Source organism: Pelodiscus sinensis, chromosome 21, assembly GCF_049634645.1.
Source record: "Pelodiscus sinensis isolate JC-2024 chromosome 21, ASM4963464v1, whole genome shotgun sequence".
Lineage (NCBI taxonomy): Eukaryota > Metazoa > Chordata > Testudines > Trionychidae > Pelodiscus > Pelodiscus sinensis.
Genome location: NC_134731.1, coordinates 13341490 through 13369034, shown reverse-complemented (window position 1 = coordinate 13369034; position 27545 = coordinate 13341490). Strand labels below are relative to the sequence as shown.

Here is a 27545-nt window from a genome sequence, read left to right as displayed (position 1 = left end):
TACTTAGCCGGATATCCAGTTATCATGGGTATAGCCAAGTTTCCCACTGTCCCACAAAGTTTGTTTAAAGCCACCAAAGCTAGCTCTCAGTGTTCTGTGCTGTTATTTAGCTCTAACTTACCCTTAAATGTCCTCTTAACAGTTCAGTAAGCAGTGGAACTGTTGGTAATGCCGCTAAACAATGACCTCCCATGGTCTGCAAAATTCTCCGGTTCAGAATCGGTTATGTCCTGAGGGTGCCAGACTAGAGAGGTTCAACCTGTACTGAAAAATAATATATGCTGTATGCAGAAAATAGAGGTAGTGACGTCTGCATTCCTCAAAACAAAATAATTTCAAATGATTTCCAAACAAAATAATTCCAGGGATAAGTTGATGAGGAGGTAAAAATGCAGTGACAGCAGCAGAACTAATCACGAGAAATTTAAAGACACTTACAATTGACAAAGCAAGGCTCAGATTTAGAAGGGTGGGTAGGAGATGCTGTGCTGAGCGTTGCAATGCCCAATTAATTTAAGAGCTTATATTCACATTTCCAAAAGACACCTATGAGCCTAACAATGGGATTTAGGATCCTAGGGGGCCTAAATCCATTTGGAAAATAAGTTTTAGACTCTTAAATACATTAGACATAGCACCGTGGAATGCAGTGTCGCCTAAATCCATTTAAACATCTGGGCCCAAGTGATCAGACATTCAGTAGTCAAAATGGAAAAATAGTCCAAAATCAGTACAAAATGTTTGTGCAAGTTCATGCAAGCTGTGAACATTCACTGGCAAATTTAAAAGTACTGAGCACTGTCCTCTGGATTTATTAAATTGTTTAAAGCTGTGACTGTCAGGAAGACAGAAGAAAAGGCAAGACATTTTTAATTGTGAGATGAAGTAAGTACTGAAACAGCTTGCTGAAGGTCATAGCAGATTCTTCATCACTACGGCTATGTCTACACTGGTGGCTTCTTGCGCAAGGGTTCTTGTGCAAGAAGTCTTGTGCAAGAAAATGTCCATACTGCCATGTGTGAGCTGTGCTTTTGTGCAAGAGCGCCCATGGCAGTATGGATGCTCTCTTGCACAAGAAAGCTCTGATGGCCATTTTAGCCATAGGGCTTTCTTGCCCAAGAAATCCCTGCCGAGCGTCCACAGTGCCCTCTTGCACAAGAGCTCCTGCGCAAGAGGGCTTACATCGGTTATAAAAGAGCGTAGCTCTTCCACAAGAAGCCCTCTCTTACCACGCCGTACTATAAATTTCCTTGCGCAAGAGCAGGCGGGCAGTGTGGACGCTCTGCGGATTCTTGCGCAAGAACGGCCGTACTTGCACAAGAAGCCGGGAGAGTAGACATAGCCCATGTGTCTTTAAATCAAGATTGGATGTCCTACTAAAGAAGATGCACCTGTTCAGCCACAAATTATTAGACTTCATGCAGGAATTATTGGGTGAAATTGTCTGTGATGCTAGAGAAGGACAATAGTTTCTTCAGAAATGAGAATCTGTTCCATAGATTTCAATACCGGAAAATGTTAGTTTAAATCTCTTTGGCAGTGTAGAAGAATATTAGAGAGTAAAAATATGACTAACCTGTGTGACATGGTCAAGCCAGAGGGTTACAGGAGAGTGGTCAATGGGAAGGATGGTAACCCTAGATTGAGTAAGTCTGTTTCCAGGGTAAACTAACAAGGGCTAATCCAGAACCAGCAGGAACTTGCCAGAACCAATCAGGGCAAGTAAGGCCCCTGGAACCAATTAGGAGGTTTCCACAGTCTAGTGAGTTAGACTAATCAGAACACATGGGGCCAATGAAGAACCAGCTGAGACCAGTTAAAAGGCTCCCTTTCTGGTAGCTCAGTGTGGTGAGGAGTTTGAGGAGAAAAGGAGATGTGGGGAATCTGAAAGAAACAAGCACATGCTGGTTCCAAAAGGAGGATCGTGTGGTAAGGATGGTGCTGGGGAAGGTTGTTGAATTCCTGTGGCCCATGGATTTATAGCTGTTACCTGAAACATTATAGACAGCTGCTATTACAGGGTCTCTGAGCTGGAACCCAGAGTAGAGGGCAGGTCTGGGTTCCTCCCCCATTTCAGTACTAGAAAAAGACTGGCTTTGGTACAAGTGTTTGTCTTACCCTACACCATCCCAGAGGGGCTATGAGAGACTATGAAATTTGGTTTCCCCTCTTTTGTTGCATGCTGTCCAGTGATGAGAGTTGCTCAACAAACAGCAAGCCAGAGTCTAAATGGAGGGTTGCTGTGAGTCTCAGAGGCAAGTAATCTGCCTGAAACTGGGGGACCCACTAAGGTTGAGGAAGAGCTTTGTCACTCCTGTGATGGGAAGTCTGGCAACCAAAGAGTGAACAGAAGCCTGAGGAATGAATTAGACCTAGAAGCTGTGTTAAAGTACAGCTCCCTCGCAGACCCAGCTGGCAAGGAGCTGGGCCTTCTTCATTGCTCAGAGAGCCTCCCTTTGGCTGTGTCCAGTCTCAGGGTTTTTTTCTGAAAAAAGTAGCCTTTTTTTAAAAAAAAAAACTTCCCCTGCGTCTAGACTGCAGCCGTGTTCTTTCGAAATTAAATCGAAAGAACGCGGCTTTTCTTTCGACGGCGGTAAACCTAATTTCACGAGGAAGAACGCCTTTTTTTGAAAGTGCTCTTTCGAAAAAAGGTGTTCTTGAATGCAAACAGGGGTTTTTCGAAAGAGAGCATCCAGACTGCCTGGGTGCTCTCTTTTGAAAAAGCGGCTTCAAGTCTAGACGCTGTCTTTCAAAAGAGGCTTTTTCGAAAGTATCTTTTGAAAAAGCCTCTTTCAAAAGAGGCTTGCAGTCTAGACATAGCCTTTATGAAGAGACAAAGGCAGGAAGAAGCTTACAGTGAGTTTAGTCCTTGGTATCCTCTCTTGACAAAGGGAACAGAGGACAGAAAAGACCAAAAAACAACACAAGTGGAGTGAACTAATGTGACAGAGCTTGTTAAATGGCCAAGACCCAAAGGAAATAGCCTGGAGGTTGATGCTCCTAAAGAAGAGCAGGAAGCTGGAGAGAATTCAGAAACGTAGAAAATTAAGCCCCAAATGAGCTGGTGGCTAAGTGGTGTTTTGCTCTGCATGCTGGAAGAGGTGAACTATAGTGTGATCTGGATGGAGGACCAAGTCACCAGACCAGAGCCCAGAGGAGAAGAGGCAGAAGTTCCACAACACAGAGTGAAGCAGAAAAGGGGTGGTCCAGGATGGTGAGTCTGTCTAACCCACTTCAAAGTGGCTTTACACTGCCAACATGGGGTAAAACAGCTATAGTGTAAATGAAAGTCAAGTCATATGAATGAATGAATGAGGGGAGAAGTGAGAACTTCCCTACGTTGTCAAAGCATGTTAAAAAAAAATTCCAGTTATCAGAAGCTTGTTGCCAGAAATATGTGAAAGGCAAGGCACACCATAATGAAGCATTAAAAAACAGAGGCAGATTTATAAAACTGGCATCCCACTGAAATGTGACTAACAGCCAGAAAACCAGCACACTAGCCATATGCAGTATCATTCAAGGCTGACAGTTATTTTTATTATGATAGGCTCTCAGCTTTAAATTACAGAGTGGACTGAAAGCCTTGCTAATAAGTTGTCTTTCTATTAGAAGTGTGCACAGGATGGAATCATTAGTGCTCTTGACAAGGAGTGCTCATGCTGCTGCCGTGTTGATTTTTTTTTTCCCCCTCTGGAAATTCTGGGCAATTGCATCTACTTTAGTGAATGCTAGCAGTGCATTCCATTAAAAAAAATTCACCTCCCTCTGCTGCTCTGCTTGGATAGCCATATAAAAAGAAATGTTTCTACCCACCCGGTGGAGATGGAAGTAAATAACCTGTAGAAGTGGGATGCTGCAGCGATCGGAAGGCAGTGATGATGCTGGGTTTATCTATCCATCTGGGAGGGATGGGTAGGCCCCCTTTGGTCTTGAACTGCCTGCTACTCTGTGATGAGCTCTGTATGTATTTGTAATACAGCCACATACCTGGCTGCACATAAGAGCATTTGTATTAATGTAGTCCAGTTGATTTAAAACTGATTTCTTTCGGGAAAGAATGCTTGTTTTCTAGGAAATCAGTGTACTCCAATACATTTATATTTTATACACGCCTCCCTCCCTTATATAATTCTAAGATTTTGCTGTTCATTCCTGTGAACTCTGTAGCAGCTGCTTTGTCACCAAGAGAATCTATGGAAAAGTATCGTGTGCCATGGATGGTGGTTTTGTGGCCAGAGTAAGCTGAAATGATCTTAATTCAGTTTCATTTGAACAAGTTTCAGTGTCTACATTGGGAACTATTGGATCTCTTGGTGCCTTTTGGGAGAGGCTAAGCAATCACCTGGCAATGGAGACTGCTCCACCTACTTCTTTTGTCCAATGATCAAATCAAGTTTTCAGTGTCTGATACTATCCTAATGACACCTCTGTCAGCTTTTGTGCTTACCGTGGGACATATTTTGCAAATTTACCTGATGCTATGTAATACTTAGTAGCATGAGCTAGTCCTTGCATAATCAGTCCCATGTAAACTGGGATTACATGAGAAATGAGGCTTTATTCAGGAGGGTTCCAGGATCTGAGCCTCTGAAATATATTCTTCTATTTCACCAGTGTGATTTAGCATTTGATAGCCATGCCAGGGATACTGCAATGCTTAAGAATTCATCTTGACTGACAATATTGACAGTCATCGACATTACTTTACATGCTCTTTTTTCCTTCCTTCAGCCTCTGCTTTTGAGTTAGTTCCCTATACTTGTTCACAGACTAAGGTCAGAAGGAACCATTAGATCATTTAGTCTGGCCTCTTGTTTAACAGAGACCATAGAATTCCAACCATTCACCCCTGTATTGAGCCCATTAACTTGTTTCACCAAATCATAGCTTGGAGAAAGGCTTCCAGTCTTGATAAGAAAAGACTATGGCCAGGTCTACACTGGAGGAGAAAACTGATGTAATATACACAAATTGATGTAATAGACAAAAACTGATGTAATATTTGCAATTCCAGCTATGACAATTGCATACCTTACATTGATTTTTCTGAGGCAGTCCCACAGTGGGAGGTTGACTTCCCTTACTCCTTGCAACTACGAGGAGTACCACAGTTGATGTGGGTGTCCTCAGCATTCGATTTAGTGGGTCTTTACTAGAATCCATCACTTCCCTTAGTACTTTGTTCCAACGATTAATTACTCTGCTAAAAATGGACTGTGCATATCTAATTTGAATTTATTGGCTTTAATTGCCATTCATTGTTTCTTTTATGCTTTTCTCCACTAGATTAAAATACTATTTATTACCTGTATTTTTTTCCTCATTGAGTACTTCTATGCAGTAATCCAGTCACTTCTGTCGTCTTTTCAATAAGTTAAAAAGATTGAGCTCTTGAAGTCTCTGACTGTAAGGCATTTTGTACAGCCCTCAAATAATTTTTTAGCTTTTTTTTTGTGCTTTCAGCATTTTCCAACATTAAAGAAAGCCTGTGCCTTTAGGAAAGTTTGTATAGCCTTTGGTAAACGTCTGTGTTTCATGAGCTGTGTCCTGTGCTAGAAAAAGAAATGAAGCTGCATACTTGCACATAGATAACATTGGGAAGACATGTGGATGAATACCATAGCTCCAAGCAGTTTTCATGTTATTGCTTTTGGTGTCTTAGGAGCAAAGAGCCTTTCATTTAATTTATAATGTAATAAAATTTCCTTTTGATCTTATTAAAATTGAAGATGATCATTTGGGATCAAATCCCTACAGCAGCCAATCCATAAACAGATTTTTTTTATGTACATGTATGTTACAATTCATGCCTAACATTTGTGGTCTGGGTATGGAAAACAGTTGTGGTCTGGCTCCTGGCCTGGTATGGAAAACAGAGGACTACTTTTAAGTAAAGAGCTTAAGAAACCTCTTCATCAGGAAATAAATAGCTGTCTGCCCTTGTGACAGAGGACAGAGTTCGAGGCAGTTTTATTTTTTTAAATACCTTATTATTCTGACACTGTTAAATAGTCTCTTCTCTAAGACATTAGGCTTGTTGATGAAAGCTGAAAGACACAAGTTGCTAGCAATGATACTTTGCTGTATTTATCTTCCTCGTCTAGATGAATCGAAACCAGTTACCTACTGTGTATATCTGCCATCCCTCTTCTGTACACAAAAGGGCCTTGGTGTAAATTTAGCCACCCTCCATTGTTAAGGAAGTGCTTGAGACTGTTCTAGGAAAACCCAAATCTGCATTAATTTTTTCAAATTTTTGGATTGGTGCTGTGATCATTCTCCTGAATTTCTTTCAGAAAAAACCTGGAGGTAGTTTAATACCTGCAGTTGCCTTTACAAAGGTACTTTGGTATCTAATGGTGTAGAGAGGCACTTAGTGGGTTTTACATGGACACCTGAGTGGATTGGTGATTTTTTTTAATGGGATTTATGTGCTAATTTGTTTTGGCACTCTTGGAAAACCAACTTGACACCAATCTGCAACTTTGAAAATCTGGCTCTGGATAGTCAGTTGTTGTAAGAAGTACTGTTTTATGCCAGCTGTCTGCTATAATGCCACGCTGGGAGAAGAGCTTGGTCTGAACCAAACCCAGAACATTCCTAAATGTTGTTGGTATTGGTGGGTGTGACGGAACATGAATCCAAATTATAAAATGCAGGAGGGCTGGCAGTCTCCGTCTGCCCTGGGTAAGGGGTGTGTGTGTGGGGGGGGCCCACTCTGCACCCCCAGCAGGGGTGGGGCTAGGCAGCCATCAGTGCCACCCAGATCAGCCAGCCCTCTCTTGCCAGCCCTCAGCACCATGTGGCACTCCAGCAGCAATTTAAAGGGATCAGGGCAACTGCCCCCTTTTCAGTCACTGGGTCTGGTAATATGGTGTCTGGCTGTTAACTTTATCATTGCCCAAAACAAAGCTGCAACAGATGAACATTAATGGAAACTTGAAGTCCTGGACTGGATCCAAATGTTTCAGTTCTGTTCACCTCTAATATCGCAGTGCAAGCCAAACATATGCCTAATGGACAATGGAAGGAATAAGACTGTGATTTCCTTATGATCCCACAGGAGTTTGTTTGTTTGGATTTTGAATCATAGGCAAACAGCTGTCTGCAATTCTTGATTAGGATTAATGACTTCCAGTGTGTGTTCACCTTTGTATTTTCTAACCATTTTGTAACCAAATGCTCCTGAGTTTGAGGTACTGATTGTGTTGGCATAAGCTAGTGACAATGTTGGAAGGGATCGAACAAACTTCCCTAAGCCCCTTGAGTCAATCCTGACTAGCAATACTTTTGTTTTTCCAATTGGAAGCCCCCACAGGGCAGACTGTCTGGTTGTGTAGTATTAGACTGAAGTTATTCTGTGTTCAAGACAAATGAAATAGCACTAGAGATGTGAAAGTCACATGTAACTTAAGCAGACTTTGAACCCTGACGTCCTAAAATGAAAGGTAAATTATCAAGATATACTAATTTATTCCCTGGCCCAAAGGCCATGAAGTTCATAGGAGTTTTTACACTGACTTCAGTGGGCATTGGATTAGCCCTATAGTGATGTCCAATATAGGTGGAAATATTTTCACGCTCAGGTGCCCAATATGAAATGCCAAGGTTGTCTGACATTTTTAAGAGCTCCTGAGCATTCTCAGCTCTTTTTGCTGTGGGAGTGGTGTGCTGTGCTGAGCAAAGCAGACCACTTCCTTACATACTTGATTAAGGAATTAGTTGCCCAAATATAGATAGTAAATGAATTTCCTGCTCAGCTTACAATCCAAAGCCTTGAGCAAATATAGCTCAAATAACAGAACATCAATATCTTGTGCTATATAGATATTAGCAGCAGTGTACAATACTGTAGCAACCATGACCATAATATCCATAGTAGGTTCCTGTAATGGGGCTAGGCCCTAAGGCCAAAAGAGCCATAAAGACATCCTCCAAGAGGCTAGGAAGAAACCAGCCAGTCAAGGGCCAGGAGGGACTATATAAGGAGCTGTGGTACTAGAGGTAACTCAATTGCAGCCTAGATCTGGAAGGGAGAAGGTTAGGAGATCAAGGGTGGCTGGCTGGAAGGACAACTCAGAGTGGAGAGGTGTTTAGAACATTGTCTCCAGGAAAAGTCTTTGAGGCACCACGCTGATACTGCATGGGGCTATGGACTAAATTGAGAGACTACAGGGGGCATCAGGATGGGTTGTGGGTAAAGTATGTACCCTGGAAGGGGCTTGTGACTGCACATAAGGCTGTATGATTTGTCGCTTGGGCTGAGTAGACAGGAGCATTCGTGTGATATGAATGCTGCCCCATTACAGTTCCATAAATCAGTGTTAGGAATGATAGGAAGAAGCAGCAGGCAAGCCCAGATTAAGCTCTTCATAGGCCCAACATACACTCATAATTGTAGACCCTTAAATTAGATTATATATTAGGGAGATATGCCCTAGACACTTATCACCCTTTTTAAATTTTGTTCTTGAAAGTGGCAAACTGTGTAAGAAATTCATGGTACTTCATTGTAAAATAACAGCCATTTTGTTGTGTACTATTATACACTGGCAATGTTAACGCCACTAGGAGTGTAAAATCTACAGACTAATGTGTTGTGCCTCAGAGCTGATATAATGGTGCCAAGTTTTCAATTGTTCAACGTCATTTACGAAATAACAGAACTTTGGCTGATACTGGCCATACACTTCCACCATAGAATCATAGAATACTAGGACTGGAAGAGACCTCAAGAGGTCATCGAGTCCAGTCCCCTGCCCCCATGGCAGGACCAAATACTGTCTAGACTATCCCTGATAGACATTTATCTCACCTACTCTTAAATATCTCCAGAGACGGGGATTCCACAACCTCCCTGGGCAACTTATTCCAGTGTTTAACTACCCTGACAGTTAGGAACTTTTTCCTAATGTCCAACCTAAACCTCCCTTGCTGCAGGTTAAGCCCATTACTGCTGCTTCTATCCTCAGAGACCAAGATGAACAAGTTTTCTCTCTCCTCCTTATGACACCCTTTTAGATACCTGAAAATGGCTATCATGTCCCCCCTCAATCTTCTCTTTTCTAAACTAAACAAACCCAATTCTTTCAGCCTTCCTTCATAGGTCATGTTCTCTAGACCTTTAATCATTCTTGTTGCTCTTCTCTGGACCCTCTCCAATTTCTCCACATCTTTCTTGAAATGCGGTGCCCAGAACTGGGCACAATACTCCAGAAACAGTATTTAGTAGTACTGTATCCCAGGGTTTCTGAAACCCAACTGTGAAGTGCAAACACTCTAGTAATAAGCAGTGCTCCTGCTAACATTTTTCATGCTTGAGTGGGTTGAACTCTTATGCGCACCACCAGCACAAACCAACCTAGATATAAATCTATATATTAAACAGTTCAGATGGGCTGAATCAGAGACGCAGCTACCTAGCCAGCTGGCCATGGCAATCAACTCCTAGGGGCACTGTGATCCACCAGTCAATCACAATCGACCAGTTGGTGAGCACTGAGCAAGGCCTATCCACATAATCCTTATCTACAAAAGCAACCTAACTGCTTTACAATAGAAAAACATCAATTCAAGAGAACTCAGATCTGTATTAAGATCTGTAATGTAAAATCTTGACAAAGCCCTGGCTGAGATGGTTTAGGTCGGGTTAGTCCTGCTTTGGGCAGAGGGCAGGACTTGATGACCTTCTGAGGTTTCTTCCAGCCCTAAGATTCTATGAATCTTTCCACCCTCTTTGTCTGCTCTGGATCTGTCTCCCTCCAAACTAATTTTTAGCTCAGGCTAACATTTCCAGGCAGACTGCCTCCTGTTAAGAAACTCAACATGGCCAAAAGCAAGCTCTTTATCTTTCCCTCCTGATACTAGGTGTCAGCTGATGACCAGGGAATTCCTCAGTCAAATCAGCTCAGGAAATTCTTTTGATTGTGCCAGCTGAGTTACAGTAATAGAGGAGTCAGGCTGGTGCTTAAACAGTTACAGGTTTATTAAAGAAACTTATAAACATACAGTTACAGTGGCTATTGCTCTACTACTTAACTGCTAGCAAATACAGGGTTTAAATGGTTACAGGAAAACACACACTGGTTGTATAAGTTCACCAAAATAATGGTGGTACAACAACAACTTAGTCTTATAGAGCTCTATAAGACTATGTGTGCACAAAGACACATACAGGTATGATTTTTACCCCCTTCTGCATCTCTCGATTCCAGTGTAGTCAGGCCAGGATCGGTCACTCAATTCCTCAGAAAGACGAATACGAGGCTGGGTGTCCCCGAGTGGACCTCGGGAGTCAATCACCTAACCTGACCAGCAGGTAGTCGATAGATTGATACTCAAAGTGAGTGCGTTGCTGGGGTCATCTTTATACCCATGGGGTCACGTATTCTCTTTCTTATCTAAGGTGCCAAATTGTGCTGGTTCATCTTTGTGATGCCAGTTCTTACAAGGCAGTTTCAAACATAATTTACACTTGTAAGAGAGAACTAAATTGGGAGTACTGGACATTTTTTACTCAGCGGGAGATTCCTCTCCCGGGACAGTTGTGTGATCATATCAATATCGGCACTAGTCAAGGGCAGTTTCTGCAGCCTCTTGGTCAACGATTGGCTTGATGGCCCTCTTATCTATGTTTGCAGTTGTCCAGGGTCACGGTGAGCCAGCATATCCGGGCCTTCTGTTAAGGCATCAAAGACTATGCTGATTTTATTGCTCTCTGTGTCCTGTGTGCTCTGAGGCACCTTAGAGGGGCAAGCAAGATGGATGTAATGGGGAGGAGGGTTCCTGTCTGGCTACACTAGGTGAAAAATGTTTTGGTCTAGAACTGCTGAGGAGTCCCTGTTTTGTGTTTGCTCTACAAGTCTAACAGTGGGTGTGACATTCTTTTCCCCATCATATTTTCCTGGCATATTTAAGATTGGCAACATAATTACACTCAGTTGTTCAATATCAACCCCTCTTCACTTCAGCCACAAAAAGAAAAGGGAAGACCAACCTCCCTCTGATGCATTAACAAGACAATGAAATTTCCACAGCAGCATTCCTATCTCCCATATAGCCACCTGCTCCCATACCCCAGCATATCACCCTCCCCCCACCATGCAGCCTGCTTCCTCACCCCTCCTCCACCCCAGGAGAGAGTCCTCTGTCTCTCCCTTGCACCAGCGGTTGAAGACCAGACAGGAGTGAGTCAGGACACCCAAAAACTCCCCTTACCTCACCACACAGATACCAGCACCTACCTGTCCCCTCTGTCACCCTACCCCATGCAGTCTGCTCCCCTCCCAGCCCAGCAAGTTGGAGAGCACTGGGTTTTTCACATGGAACGTCAGCCAAACCCAGTTGTTGTAATCCCACCAATCCTCTCCTCTCCCAGCCCACACAGGATGCCCCAACCTCCCCTTTAATCCTCCCCCCTGCATCCACTTATTGCCCCCTTCTCCTTATGTCTCCTCCCTACCAGATGGAAGAGGCAAACTCTGTCTCCAGCATGGAACTGCTGAGGGAAAAGTGCCCCACCCTCTGTAAAGCCGCTCCCTGAGAAACAGTTGCTGAGCTCCTGGGCAGAGCTCATTAAGCAGCTGCAAGGCCACACTGCTGCCCAGCTTAGAGGGAACCTTGGTAATTAGGTGGTGACTCTTCCCTTGCACTACTTTCAAGGGAGCTTTTGAGAAATGACATTTGATGATGTAATCTGTGATTTTGCTAACAAATAGTGTTGCAAAGTAAAGATTTAACCGTATGTTATGCCTGCATGTTGTTGGTTCACCAAAGATGTAATACACCTGCATTTAATTGATCTTCAATATTTGCATACGTATGCTAATAAAAACAAATTATCAAGATTTAACAGTTTTCTTATTTTTAAGTCAATTATGATTTTTTTTCTTTTTTTGGCCCCTAAATTTTTTGTAGGCCCTCGGCACTATGCCAACTGTGCCTAATGGATAATCTGGCCCTGGCAGAAGGGAAGTACTGTGGGCATCTCTATCAGGAGGCTATTGAAAATGTAAAGGGGCGACCAGTCTGAAAAAGGTGCAGAAACAAGAAACAATAATGGGGACAAAGGAGCAGTCCAGAGTAGCTGGGACAGGACATAGGGAACGTCTACACTGCAGCTGGGAGGTGTGATTCAGACATGCCCGAGCTAAAAATAGCAGCGTGGCCTTGACGGCCCTGGCAGAGACTTGGATGAGACACCCAAGTCCAATCCTGTTGTGGCCCAGGGAGTTGGTCTTAGGTGGCTACGCTGAGCAGCCAGCTGGGTCACAGCATCTATGTTGCTATATTTAGGGTGCTAGTTGGAGATGAGCAAATGCAAGATTGAGAGTCCCTTCACAGAGACAGTTCCCAGCTGCAGTGTAGCCCTACTGATGAGGGTTGGGAAGAAAGTCAGAGATGTTTGCTGGAGGGGGGTGGAGGAGGTATTTTTTTAAAAAAGTGAGGAGGAAGTATGAAAAGGCAGAGGGAAAGCTAGTAAGGGATTTAAGATGGAAGAATGGAGCGGGCAAAACAATTCTTTGAGAAAGGGGGAAGAAAACAGTCGTGTCCTAGCAGCAGCCATTCAAGGGGTCAGGAAACAGGAAAGGAGGAGGGATTTGTAGTAGCCAAGCTGAGAATTTATCCTTATTGCGCTTCACCCCATGTTATTAGTGGGCCAAATCCTGAGATGTGCTAAGTGCCTGCCATTCTCCTTGAAACCACTAGGGGCTTGTATGCACCAGTGTACTGTACTTCTAAAGATGGATGGCTGTAAGTAAATTGTACTTATACCTGACACTTGAACCATCTTTAGCAGATACTACAAGCCATACAAAGCTCACTTAAGTTATTTCCTGGTGTAGCCAAGGCAATAATTTAACAGTGATGTACATGGATTTGTAAATCATGGGATGACTTAGAAATTAGCTCTGTTTATAGATAAAACATCATCAATATAATTAATGTTTATGTTGATGCTTGATTTCATTTTGAAATATCCATCCACAATACTAAACAGGGTGAGGATTTCATTGTTGAATGAATATTCAAAAGGTTTTTAATATTGCCTTCTCCTGTTCCTCCCCAATCCCAAGCCTCCCATGAGACTCTTCTAATTAGGTTTGTATCTACAAGGCTAAATAGGAAAAAAAAGAAGTGGAAAGTAGATTAGGAAGATGCATTAAACAAGTGTGACTGCAGTTTAATTTCCGATTAATGGCAGAGAGTCTGCTCCCATCAAATGCATACAATGGATAATTGTTAGAGCCTAGATCTGTTCCTATGACAGTCATAATCGGAACTCCCTTTGACTGAAATAGGGAAGAATAGAGGACAAATTGCATCCATCTGCTGATGACCACTTACGTCTCAGTTGAGCCCTTACACAAGGCTTTAGGGGAGACTTAAGTAGTCCATGGGACTTGTGCTGGCCTAAATGCCACCAGAAAGACACCTCCAAGGGTGGTCAGCAAGTGTGGTTGTGGCATAGAAAGCAGCCATGTAGCTTATTCAGAAGTGATTATGATCCATGGAGAAATGGGCATACCACCAGAGCAATTGTTCAGCGCGACCAGGAACAGGTAACAGGAGAGTTTGGAGAGGGAGTTTAGAGGGGAGTTTAGAGGGCACTAGTGACTTGTGTCCTTCTTTAAAACCTAACTCTTAGAATAATCTATACTCCAGAAGTATAAAAAGAATCCCAGTTTGTACTTAAACTTATTCATTACAAACATGGAGACAGAAGCCCAGCAGCAGAGTGGGGGCTATCCTGTTTATTGCATCGAGTGTAACATGTATGATTACCTGCCCTGTGGGCGGGTGGCGTATGTGTGCACCCGTTGCAAGGAGCTCCTGACCCTCAGAGACCGAGTTCGGGCTTTGGAGGACAGAGTGGCTGAACTGGAGGAGCTAAGGGAGCTAGAGAGCTATGTTGATGAGACTTTCCGGGACACTGTAGTACTGTCCCACCTCCAGTCTGAGAGCCCCAGTGTTCTTAAGGAGGATGAAAATCTCAAGGGAACAGAGCATTTAATGGGAGCAGAGGGGAAACCATCCCGTAGTTGGGACCCTCCTCCCAGAGGATGTTGCGGTATCCTCTTGCACTGAGGATACCTCTGATAGGGAGGGAATGCCAGCTAGGAAGAGGCAGGTGTTAGTAGTGGGTGATTCGATCATTAGAAACATAGATAGTTGGGTTTGTGATGACCGGGAGAACCGTATGGTCACTTGCCTGCCTGGTGCGAAGGTTGCGGATCTCTCGAGGCATCTAGATAGACTTATGTGTAGTGCTGGGGAGGAGCCGGTGATCGTGGTACATGTAGGTACCAATGACATAGGGAAGGGTAGGAGAGATGTCCTGGAGGCCAAATTTAGGCTGCTAGGAAAGAGACTGAAATCCAGGACCTCTATGGTGGCATTCTCGGAAATGCTTCCAGTTCCACGCGCAGGGCCAGATAGGCAGGCAGAGCTTCAGAGTCTCAATGCGTGGATGAGACGATGGTGTAGGGAAGAGGGGTTTAGATTTATTAGGAACTGGGAACATTTTGGGAGAGGGGGAGCCTATACAGGAAGGATGGGCTCCACCTAAACCAGGGTGGAACCAGACTGCTGGCACTAAACATTAATAAGGCCGTATAGCAGTTTTTAAACTAAGAGATGGGGGAAAGCCGATTGGTGCGGAGATGCACGTAAATCGGAGAGAGACTTCTCTTAGAGGAGAATCCGTTGATAGAGATTCTCTAAGCTGTAGTCGGAAAGAGAGGAGGGGAGAGGGCAAACCATTGGCCAGAGCTGACAAACAACCACATAGAAAGGAATCCAATGCATCAGGGAAGGGCAGACAAATAACCAGTAGCAAATTTTTAAAGTGCTTCTACACAAATGCTAGGAGTCTGACTAATAAGATGGGTGAACTAGAGTACCTCGTATTAAATGAGGAGATAGACATAATAGGCATCACTGAAACCTGGTGGAATGAGGAAAATCTGTGGGACACAATCATATTGGGATATAAAATATATAGAAAGGATAGAGCAGGCCGGGTGGGTGGCGGAGTGGCACTGTATGTGAAAGATAATGTAGAATCAAATGAAATAAAAATATTAAGTGAATCAACATGTTCCATAGAATCGCTATGGATAGAAACTCCATGCTCCAATAATAAGAAATTAGCAGTAGGGATATATTACCGACCACCTGACCAGGACAGCGATACTGACATAGAAATGCTGAGGGAGATTAGAGAGGCTACCAAAATAGAAAACTCTATAATAATGGGGGATTTTAATTACCCCCATATTGACCGGATACATGTCACCTCAGGAAGAGAAGCGGAGATAAAATTTCTCAATGGCTTAAATGACTGCTTCTTGGAGCAGCTAGTGCAGGAACCCACAAGGGGAGAGGCAATTCTCGATTTAGTCCTGAGTGGATTGCAGGATCAGGTCCAGGATATAACCGTTACAGGACCGCTTGGGAATAGTGACCATAATATAATAACATTCAACATTCCTGTGGTGGGAAGAACACCTCAGCAGTCCAGCACCCTGGCACTTAATTTCAAAAAGGGGAATTACACAAAAATAAGGAGGTTTGTTAAACAGAAATTAAAAGGCACAGTGACTAGAGCCAAATCCCTGAAAGCTGTATGGAAACTTTTTAAAGACACCATAATAGAGGCCCAACTTAAATGTATACCCCAAATTAAAAAACATAGCAAGAGACCTAAAAAAGAGTCACCGTGGCTTAACCACCATGTAAAAGAAGCAGTGAGGAACAAAAAGGTATCTTTTAAGAAGTGGAACTCCAATCCTAGTGAGATAAATAGAAAGGAACATAAACACTGTCAAATCAAGTGTAAACATGTAATAAGAAAAGCAAAAAAAGATTTTGAGGAACAGCTAGCCAAAAACTCAAAAAGAAATAACAATGTTTTTTAAGTACATTAGCAGCAGGAAGCCTGCTAAAAAGCCTGTGGGTCCCCTAGATGATCGAGCTATAAAAGGAGCAATCAAGGACGATAAAGCCATTGCGGAGAAACTAAATGATTTCTTTGCTTCAGTCTTCACGGCTGAGGATGTTGGGGAGATTGCTGAATCTGCACCGTCCTTTGTGGGTGATGAATCTGAGGAACTGTCCCGGATTGAAGTGTCATTAGAGGAGGTTTTGGAACAAATAGAAAAACTTAATGTTAACAAATCTCCGGGACCGGATGGCATTCATCCAAGGGTTCTAAAAGAACTTAAATGGGAAATTGCTGAGCTATTATCTGTGGTTTGTAACCTATCCTTTAAATTGGCTTCCGTACCTAATGACTGGAAGGTAGCCAACGTGACGCCAATATTTAAAAAGGGCTCTAGAGGCGATCCTGGCAATTACAGACCGGTAAGTCTAACTTCAGTACCGGGCAAATTAGTCGAAACAATAGTAAAGAATAAAATTGTGAATCATGTAGAAGAACATAATTTGTTGGACAAAAGTCAACATCCTTTCTGTAAAGGGAAATCCTGTCTTACTAATCTATTAGAGTTCTTTGAAGGGGTTAACAAACACGCGGACAAGGGGGATCCAGTAGATATAGTATACTTGGATTTTCAGAAAGCCTTTGACAAGGTCCCTCACCAAAGGCTCTTGTGTAAATTACATGGCCATGGGATAAGAGGGAAGGTCCTTTCTTGGATTGAGAACTGGCTAAAAGACAGGAAACAAAGGGTAGGAATAAATGGTAAATTTTCAGATTGGAGAGGGGTAACTAGTGGTGTACCCCAAGGGTTAGTCCTGGGACCAATCCTTTTCAACTTATTCATAAATGATCTGGAGAAAGGGGTAAGCAGTGACGTAGTAAAGTTTGCAGATGATACCAAACTGTTTAGGATAGTCAAGACAGAAGCAGACTGTGAGGGACTCCAAGAAGATCTCACCAAACTGAGTGATTGGGCGACAAAATGGCAAATGAAATTTAATGTGGATAAGTGTAAAGTAATGCACATTGGGAAAAATAACCCCAACTATAAGTACAGTATGATGGGGGCTAATTTGGCTACGACAAATCAGGAAAGAGATCTTGGAGTTATCGTGGACAGTTCTCTGAAAACTTCCACACAGTGTGCAGCGGTGGTCAAAAAGGCAAATAGGATGCTAGGAATTATTAGGAAAGGGATAGAAAATAAGACCCAGAACATCTTACTGCCCCTGTATAAAACTATGGTACGCCCACATCTTGAATACTGTGTACAGATGTGGTCTCCTCACCTCAAAAAAGATATTTTGGCCTTGGAAAGGGTTCAGAAAAGGGCAACTAAAATGATTAGGGGTTTGGAACGGGTCCCATATGAGGAGAGGCTAAAGAGACTGGGACTTTTCAGTTTAGAAAAGAGGAGACTGAGGGGGGGATATGATAGAGGTCTATAAAATCATGAGTGGTGTGGAGAGGGCTGATAAAGAAAAGTTATTTATTAGTTCCCATAATAGAAGAACTAGAGGACACCAAATGAAATTAATGGGTAGCGGGTTTAAAACTAATAAAAGGAAGTTCTTCTTCACACAACATGTTGTCAACCTGTGGAACTCCTTGCCAGAGGAGGCGGTGAAGGCTAGGACTATAATAGAGTTTAAAGAGAAGCTGGATAAATTCATGGAGGTTGGGTCCATAAAAGGCTATTAGCCAGGGGATAAAATGGTGTCCTTGGCCTCTGTTTGTCAGAGGCTGGAGAGGGATGGCAGGAGACAAATCGCTTGATCATTGTCTTCGGTCAACCCTCTCTGGGGTACCTGGTGCTGGCCACTGTCGGTAGACAGGATACTGGGCTAGATGGACCTTTGGTCTGACCCAGTACGGCCGTTCTTATGTTCTTATGTTCATGGCACCCAATGAAACACTTCTGCTTTTGACATGGAGTCATTAATGCACATGTTTTTTTCTGCTGGGTGTGGGTACTATAAGGTTTGTGGTACCGGGGACTTCACTCACCTGTAAAAGAAAGCAGTAGTTTTTGACCTGGTGCATGAATCCATGTTGATTTTCCTGCATCACCTTGCTGGAATTACCATACTTTTCATCTTCATCATTCCCATAGCCACATTAGTCATTGCTTATCAATGATGGTGCCCCAGTCAGCCAATTGTCTCCACTGCTGACAGCTGTGTCAGTGCTTGAGTCTGTCCGCTCTCTTATGTTGTCAATCCATCTCTTCTTCTGTCTACTTCTTCTCTGCCTTTCTACTGTCCCTTGGAGGATGATCTTGTATGGCTGTACCACTTAAGCTTGGGCTTCTTCACTGTTGTCAGGAGGTCTTTATATGACCTAGTGCATTGGATGGTGATGTTGCAGACCTCTTCTTTGGTGACATGGTTGACATAACCTGGATTTTATGGAAATCTCCTATCTCATCTCTACTACTTGTATTTCTGTTCAAGTTCTTCAGTAAGGGTCCATGTCTCTCACACATACACAAACATTGAGATAACCAGTGCATGTAGCACTTTCAGTTTGGATTCCAGGGAGATGTTCTTGTTCCTCCAAAATGGATTATTTTTGCCACCACTGCCGCTGTTTGTGCAATTCTTGCCAGAACTTCTTCCTATGTTCCTTCATCTGTGATGTTTGCCCCCAGATTGGACTCTTTTACTGTCTCCAGTTTTTGTCCTCCCAGGGTATGTCTAGACAACATTGTTTTGTCATCGGCTTGGTATTTTGTGCTCTGATTTCCGTGTCTTTTTTTCATGGGTTTTACCATAAAAGGTCATGATTCTATATATTTGGATTAGTCTCTGAAGTGCCACAGGACTACTGGTTTTTTGTTTTGCGGTATTTGTTTTGGGAGGTTTGTTTGCAGAAGTTTCAAACAATTGTTTCTCAAGATTGGCAAAATCATCTTAGCTTCCTCCAGGCTGTCAGTGTCATCAGTGAACCTAAGATATGAGACCTTCTCGGTTAAACATCAGTTATCGTGCACTCCACGTAGATGTTAAATCGTGCGGGGGGGGGGGGGGGGGGGAGCGGAAAAGACACCAGCAGTGGTGTGAAACCATGCTCCTTTTGTGCCACTGATGAGAACTGCATTGTTGGCCTTGGCATAAAGTTGTCTAATTGTAAGAATAAGCTTAGAACCAACGTTGTACTTCTTCATGGTTGCCCAGAGAGCTTTGTGCCATACACTGTCAAACGCCTTCTTAAAGTCAACAGAGATGTGGCAGATGTCCTGCTGCTGTTGTAAGTACCTCTCACATAGAACACACAGGCTGAAAATATGTCCCATGCTACTTTCTCCAGCACAAAAAGCAGCCTGTTCTTCAGTGGTGACATTCTCTGCTTGTGGCCTCAGTCTGTCCAAAAGTCTTTCAAAATCACTTTCTGGGATGGCTAATTAAGCCCATGGGCCAGTCATTTTGACACAATTGCAGATTGCTTTTCTTTAGCAAAGTGATCATTAATGACAGTCTGTGTGGAGGGCCACTCACTGGACTGCCAGATCTTGTTGCAGATCTTGGTGAGTATATCTATTACTATTTCTCCTTTGAATTTGTTTAGTTTGGCTGACGTGGTTAATACCTGTAGCCTTTCCATTCTAAAGTGATTTAATCGCCGTCGCCACTTCTTTCTTTGGAAAGTCCTCTCCCTCGGTTGACTCTAAGCTATCTAAGTCTTGGTCTTTACTAGGGCTTTGTTTTTAAATATCCCCCCCTTAGGTCAAAGCAATAAGCAGAGCATCCACATTACCAAGCCTGTTATTTTGAAATAATGGGCTGCTTATTTTGAAATCTGCACACATTATTCTCAAGGAATAATGGTTATTTTGAAATAATGGTAGTGTGGACATTCTGGTGCTGCTATTTTGAAATAACTACTCCCCAGAGCAGTTCAAACTAATTACTGCTTCCTGGGGCTCTAATTCGAGGTAGCGCATCCACATTAATGGAGTCTGCTTCAGACTAATTTTGAGGCTCTCCCATAGTGTGGACACACTGTTTCATTTTTTTATTTCAGGATTTATTAAATAGATTTTAGTTATTTCAAAAATTTCCTAAGCTAGGTCTACACTACAAAGAAAAGCCGGAAAAAGAAACCACAATTTGTATCTTTTTCCGCTTTTCTTTCAAAAGAGGCTTTCCCAAAATTTGGTCTGTCTACACGGGCCAAATTTTGGAAAAACCTCCTCTTTCGACACATCCCTTCTTCCTTGTACAATGAGGTTTACAGGGATGGTGAAAGAACATGTCTGCTTTTTTGGAAATTGTTCCAAAAAAGCAGATGGATTCCTTGGATGTGGCATAGCTTTTCTGGGATACCAGATTCCGGAAAAGCTCTGCAGTCTAGACATAGCTCTAGTGTAGACATGCTTAGGATATCCCTTTGTCTGGTGATTGTATAAATCAGAGCAGTAGTTTGTTCACTTATTGATGTCCCTTTCTGCTGTAAAATATTTCCCTTCTTTGTCTTGAATTGCATTGTCCTAAATTCATCCTTCCTTCGTCAGATCTTGTACAATCTGGAAGGCTCATTTGCTATTTTTATTGATACACTTCTCAATTTCAGAGCATTGGTTTTGATCCATAGCTCTTTGGCCACCTTCAATTCTTTCCTGGTCTTTCTGCCAGCTGCTCATTACTTATCAGCAACCTCATTGGTATTCTTGTCTCTCAAGTTCTCTTCTAATGTCACATCTTTGCAGTATTTCATTTGTGACCCAAAGTTTTGTCATCTTACTGGGTTTCCCAAGGATGTCCATTGTTGCCTTGTTTAATACAACATTGGAATTTTTGGCCATTGTTTGTTTCTATGCCTTCCTCTATAGTAAGCAGTATGGCAAAATTTCCACAGATCATTGCTTGGAATGATTTTGCAATGCTTCAGTCTTTCAAAATCAAACTTGATTCTTCTGAACTTTGGCTTGATAATTTTCCTTAGGTCATGCTCACTCCCAATATCAGCACTGGGGAGACTCCTTGTTTTAGCTCTGTTAATCCCAGAACAAAATCAGTTTTGCACCATGATGTAGTCAACCTGGCTGTTGTGCATCACATTGATTGTCTGTCTGGATGCTTTCATGAGCTCCTAATGTGTTTGAGAATTTGCCAGCTTTAATAAAGCTTCAGTCCTCGGTCATTGGTTACTGTGTTACAAAAAAGGCCACAATCTTGCCAATCTGGTAAGAATTTATGAATTGATCTAGTCCATGAATTTATCTAGTTATTTTTTTGAACCTCGTTAAAGTCCTGGTCTTCACAGCATCCTCTGGCAAGGAGTTCCACAGGTTGACTGTGTTGCATGAAGAAAAACTTCCTTTTGTTTTTTTAACCCTGCTACCTATTAATTTCATTTGACCCCTAGTTCTTATGTTATGGGAACAAGTAAATAACTTTTTCTTGTTCACTTTTTCCATACCAGTCATGATTTTATAGACCTATATCCTCTATCCAACATCTGTGGTCCATCAGGTCCAGGTTACTGGATCAGAGCCGAGTGGCAGGAGGGCCAGCAGCAGGGGCCACGGCTGGAGCCTGCAGCAGCATATGGTTTAGGGGGTCTGGGGCCAGAGCAGGAATTAGAGGCAGTTAGGCCAGCAGCCAGGCTGGGGACAGTGGTAGTAGGGGCCAGCAGTAGGGGGCAATAGTGGAGTTGTGAGCACAGAGGTGGAGGGCTAGAAAACCAGTGGCAAGGGACCTCCCTTAGTTCAGTAAATTCCCTCATTCAAGACCTGTCAAGTCCCAAGGGGCCCAGTACAGGGAGGTCCAATCTATATAAACCATTGACTTTATAAGAGCCATGCTGTATAACTCAAATCTGCAAAATCTCTATCAACCTTGGAGGTTTCGGATCTTCTTACATTGTGATAAGCTAAACTAAAGAGAAAATTCAATCTCAGTCCCTGATCCTTAAATGGTGCAGCTGTCATTAGGGCACAGGGATCAATCCATGCAGATGCAATTACAAGATTGGGCCTTGACCATTTTGATGACTCAGATTAACACATCAGTGGAGCAGTTTGGCCGTTTGTTTCCAGATACAACTTGCCTCACCAGACATGTGTAACCACATGTTTTCCTTTGCTCAGATTAGTGCTATTTGCAGACTCATTTGAAGATATGATCTGCAATCGCCTCTTATATTAAGTTCAGGGGACTTTTCTTCCTGCCCATTTTGTTTGACTGTTGGAACTCAGGTCAGGATTGTTATTGTCATTGTGCACTGTGAGCAATGCTAAAGGAAGCAGGCTTCCTATGCATGGCCCCTGATGTCACTTCAGTGGTGCAGTTACTATTCAGAAAAGTGCTGTAATGGAAATGAAAGTGGTGAGCAAGCATGCCACTGCATGTACAGAGCCCTGCCTTGGAGCCAGTATTGTACTGCACTATTGTTTCATCTGAGATACTGAGTGTTGAGACTGAGAATTATTGTGATTTTTCTTGCCCAGGGTCATTTTCTAAAGTCTGGAATAGTGTGGCATTTACAGATGCAATTATATGGAAAGGCTTGGACTTCCAAAGGGACCTCTTGGAGTTAGGCACTCAAATGCTATTAAAAGTCAATGAAAAATTGGCATCTTACTCTTAGACACTTTCAAAAACTCCAGCCAAAACATCTAGCTGTAAAACACTTGAGCATGCTATTTCTTTCACACTGAATTAGCACAGCCAGACTGAGTAGCCAGAACTGCAAGTCTACAAAATTGAGCTGCAGTTGTTACAAGACATGCTATTTTATGGGATTTCTGGCATTTTTCTCTCTTGTCCCAGCTAGAAATACAGGGAGAACAGCCTTTTTACTACATTGCAATGCTTTCCATTCCACTTCCATCCTGCCTGGTATTGTAGAAGCAAGTAAATTAATAGAAAAATATTATTTCATCAAGACTCTCAAGTAAGTTTGCTGTGTTTAATTAGGGATGCATCCAGGTAGGCACCTGTTCACTGAGGATATGTCAACACTAGGAAATCATTTCAAAATAATGAAAATCAATTTAATAACTCCCAAAACAACAATCGAAATAGTGTGTCCTCACTACAAGAAAGCCTCAAAATTAGTCCGAGGCAGGCTCCATTACTGTGGACATGCTAACTGGACTTGGAGCTCTAGGAAGCATTGGGGAGTAGTTATTTTGAAATACCCTGAGTGTTAAAGTGCCACTATGTCTACACTTGCACCCTCTTTTGAGAGAGGGATGCAAATGCAGCTGAGCAAAATTGCAAATGAAGTGTGGATTTGAATTTCCCGCACTTCATTTGCATAATTGCGGACTGCCGCTATTTCAAAATAACAAATGCTGTGTAGACGCAGTTATTTCAGGAGAGAACCCTTTTTCCGAAATCGGTAAACCTTGTTGTATGAGGAAGAAAACCCTCAAGAAGGGTTTTCTCTTGAAATAACCATGTCTACACAGCATTTGTTACTTTGAAATAGGGTATTTTGAAATAGCGGCCGTCATTGATTATGCAAATGAAGCGCAGGAAATTCAAATCCGCACTTCATTTGCAATTTTGCTCAGCTGCATTTGCATCCCTCTCTCCAAAGAGGCTGCAAGTGTAGACATAACCTCACACAGACCAGGGCAGATGGCCTTGTCAAGGCTGTTCCCCGCTTTGGCATGACAAATGCATAAGTGAGGGCCCACAAAAGCACCCAGTAACCTGATGTCTACAGACTTTGGTACAAAAACTTTCCCCAAAAATCCTAATACCTGAATTTTGGAGAATATCTGCTAACGTCACTAGGCTGCTGGTCAGCCCTCCAGATTATCACAGGCTACATCTACACTGTACCGTAGCTCAAAATAAGATATGCAATTTGAGCTATGCAAATTGTGTATCTTATTTCAATCTCCATTTTGAAATAGCTTAATTTGTAACTTGGCCCTGTCTACACAGCGTCAAGTTTCAAAATTACCCGCTATTCCGAAACGTCCCTTACTCCTCGTGGAATGAGGTTTACAGTGATGTCAGAAAAGTGAGCCCAAAATAACAGACTTGCTGTGAAGACACGGGATAGCTATTTTGGGATACTCTGATATTCCAAAATAGCGCTGCAGTGTAGACATAGACATGGTTACAATTTTTCAGATTCTCAAAGCCGTGTAAAGACTTTTGATTTCCAACCCCCATTGAAGTGACTAGGAATAATCATTACTATTTCTTGTATTTCCATAGCACCCCATGGTAAACCAGGACCTCAGTTTGCTAGGCATAGAGATCTACAGAACAAGAAGTCAGTCCCTGCCTTAAGGAGCTTACCAGCTAAATATAGGACAATAGAAGGATACAAACAAGGCTGCACAAGGAAACAATGAGACAATCCAGTCTGACTTGATTTGACAATGGTCAGGCTGCTGGCCAGTTTTGTTTTTTGTTGGCATCAGAGCAAAGGAGAGTTTATTGTGGAGGAACTTGAAGGTGGATAAAGCATTAGCTTTGAGGGTATTGATGGGGAACATCTGCAAGTGTGTGAGGCAGCATGGGAGCTCGGTATCCAAAATTGACTTGGCTGGTGTGGGAAGAGCACCATCTGCACATGGCCTATAGGCATGTGTGGAAGCAGTGTACTGTCACTCAAATCCACACCAACATGGGTTCATTGGGACCTAAATAGAGACCCAGTTTAACAAGAGGCAATGCTAAAGAACTAATTGGAGAGAGAAGCAATCCTAGCAGCTGGGAGAAGATAAATGGAGAGGAAGGAAGTCCTGGGGCAAGAAATAGTAATAGAGATGCAGCCGTGTTAGTCTGGTGTAGCTGAAACAAAAGACAGGACTATGCAGCACTTTAAAGAACAAGATGGTTTATTAGGCAATGAGGCTTCGTGGGCCAGACCCTCTTCCTCAGATCAATTTGTGAAAAAATTGGCACGACCATATATACCAAAGTGATACAATCAAAAAAGTGAACACATAACATTGACTAATCAGATTTTAGAATAGAGAGCGGGTGAGGGGGGAAGGTTAGTGTCTGTGAGGTAACGATATTAGGGATGACAATTGGGGAAGCTTTACGTATGAGCCTTAAAGATGCTAATTCTCACCCATTACAAAGATAGCTTCCCCAATTATCACCCTTAATATCATTACTTCACAGACATTAACCTTCCCCCCCCACCCCCCCACCCCCATTCTAAAATCTGATTAGTCAATGTTATGTGTTCACTTTTTTTGATTGTATCACTTTGGTATATATGGTCGTGCCAATTTTCTTTCACAAATTGATCTGAGGAAGAGGGTCTGGCCCACGAAGCCTCATTGCCTAATAAAGCATCTTGTTCTTTAAAGTGCTGCATAGTCCTGTCTTTTTGTTTAAGCTGGGGCAAGAAAGGGAGACAGAGCTGCCTGCTGTTAATACTTTTCCCCCTCATCCCAGAAGTTTTAGGGAGGCACTAATCAGGGCTTGTCAATAGCACAACAGGCAATGACGTGTTAGAATATTATAATGAAACACGGTGGTAGTGACAGTCACCTGCAGTGAATATGACTTCTACCCGCAGGGTGAGAGACTCACTGGGGGCCATCCTGTGATTTTTTGATACAAACTGAAGACTCTACGTGCATGTGAGTTTATGAAACATGAATGGGTCCTCAGAAGTCCCATGGTTGTCCCAAAGTTGGCCTGAGCATTTAACTGTGTGGCTCATTTCTTGAGATGGCTGTGTCACGAGGCAAGCTGATCAATGTTTTTGGTTCTTTAGCTTCATGTCTGTAACTGCAGTCATCCGAATTTAGCCCATCTATTATTGACAGGAACTAGGCAGCCATTCATCTAATAAAAAAAGCAGGTATCCAAATAGATGCTTTAACTTGCGAGTCAATGTGTTCCACTCTAGCATGTAGGTTCGCTTGTAGCATTTGTACTGTGAAAAGCACTTCCCACAAACGAGGAGTCCTGTGGCACCTTAAAGACTAGCAGATTTATTTGGGCATACGCTAGCATGGGTGGAGACCTACTTTGTCAGCTGTCAGAAGTGGGTCTTTGCCCACGAAAGTTTATGCCAAAATAAATTCGTTTGTCATTAAGGTGCCACAGGACTCCTCATAGTCTGTATCTGCAAAAACAAACACGGCTACCTCTCTGATACTAGTGTACAATGGTATCTATATGGAATGACAGCACAGTCAGACTAACTTGTTAAGTATCTTGGTTTCTTCTTCAGTGGACATATCAATTGTGTAATTCCTTCAGTGCTGAATTTGCTCAACAAGCTTTTTTTTCAATTAAAGTGAAGGTAGAAATTATTTGGCACCAGGCATCAATTCTGCTTTTTCATAGGGTGTAAATTGACTAAAAAAATCATAGTGACAATATATTTTATGAGGAAATGATTGCAAATAGTTCCACAGCAACTCATCATGTCAAAGCCAATGAGCATGTCCCTGGATGCAAGAAATCCATCGACTTTGGCATCTGAATATACAGCCAACAATGTGAAATGTGGTTGGGAGGCGCAAGTGGTTGGGAGGCGCAAGTGGGAAGTGTTCTGAAACTGGGGGGGGGGGGGGGGAGGAGGGAAGGAGGAAGGAGAATGATGTCCATTGATAATGTTAGTGACACAGAATGAGTGGTGTAGGAAAAGAAATTCTGGCTTGGGAAATACTGTATATTATAAAAGATTGAAAATATAGGGGCAGATTCACAGTGATGTAGGTTCCTAGGGGGTCAACAGAGCTTTGATAATTTACACCCGTGAAGATATGAACCATAATATGAAACCATTCTTTCAATTAGCCTGTTAGTCCAGAATATCCTAAGATCCGAGACCAGAAAACTTCTTCTAGTACCTTTTTTTTCCCACAAACTTTCTGGCAACAAATAAAACGAGGGCTTTAAGATCATTTGTTAAATTACCCATACCTCTGAATAAATGATCCCCATCCTGCCTGTTGTCTCATTCTCTTAAATGGATGGCTTCTTGATATACTGTCCTTCAGTAATAACAATCCTATTTGTTTTATTTATGCAAATGATAGCTATAAAAGTGTATTCCTAATATAGCTGGAATGGAGAAGTGTCTGCATGGAAATGACACATCCATCATTTACAGAGCTGATTGAATCTGTCTCTGTGGGTGCCAACCAGGACTGCAAGTGCTGCAGAGCTTGTTTTAATAAAAGTCAAATATTGGCATTTGTGCAGCATACAAAGGAGGAAACAGGTATTGGCTGGGTTGGAAAGTGTCTTACTACAAAGCTATGAGTCTAAATAAGCAAATCTACTAGTGGTAGACTATGCTTCAGTGGTTATTTAGGGTGCAATTCACACATGTGGGATAATACAGGTTTAACTTCTCTAGTCCAGAAATCTCTGGTCTGGAAACATCCATCATCCAGAATGATTTTAGTTAGCCAGATGTCCACTTTTCATGGGTGTGACCAAGTATTGTGTAGTCCCATAAAGTTTTACAGCCACCAGTCCTGGCTCTCAGTGTTCTGTGCTGTTAGCTCTAATTTACCCCTAAGGCTTTATCTACACTGCAGGGTTTTTGCGCAAGAAGCATTTTACGGAAGAGTTCTTGCACACAAGTGCATCCAGATCTCAAAGTGCATCACAAAAGTGATGTGCTCTTGTGCAAGAGAGCGTCCACACTG

General features: G+C 42.6%; 1 long non-coding RNA gene across 1 annotated transcript; it reads left to right on the top strand.

Annotated features, from left to right (window-relative positions):
* Positions 1–1858: 1858 nt before the first annotated feature.
* Positions 1859–11830, top strand: LOC142819202 (uncharacterized). The gene is made up of 3 exons (XR_012897006.1): positions 1859–1929; positions 2892–3214; positions 11468–11830. It is a non-coding gene; the product is annotated as an uncharacterized LOC142819202 (long non-coding RNA).
* Positions 11831–27545: the final 15715 nt, after the last annotated feature.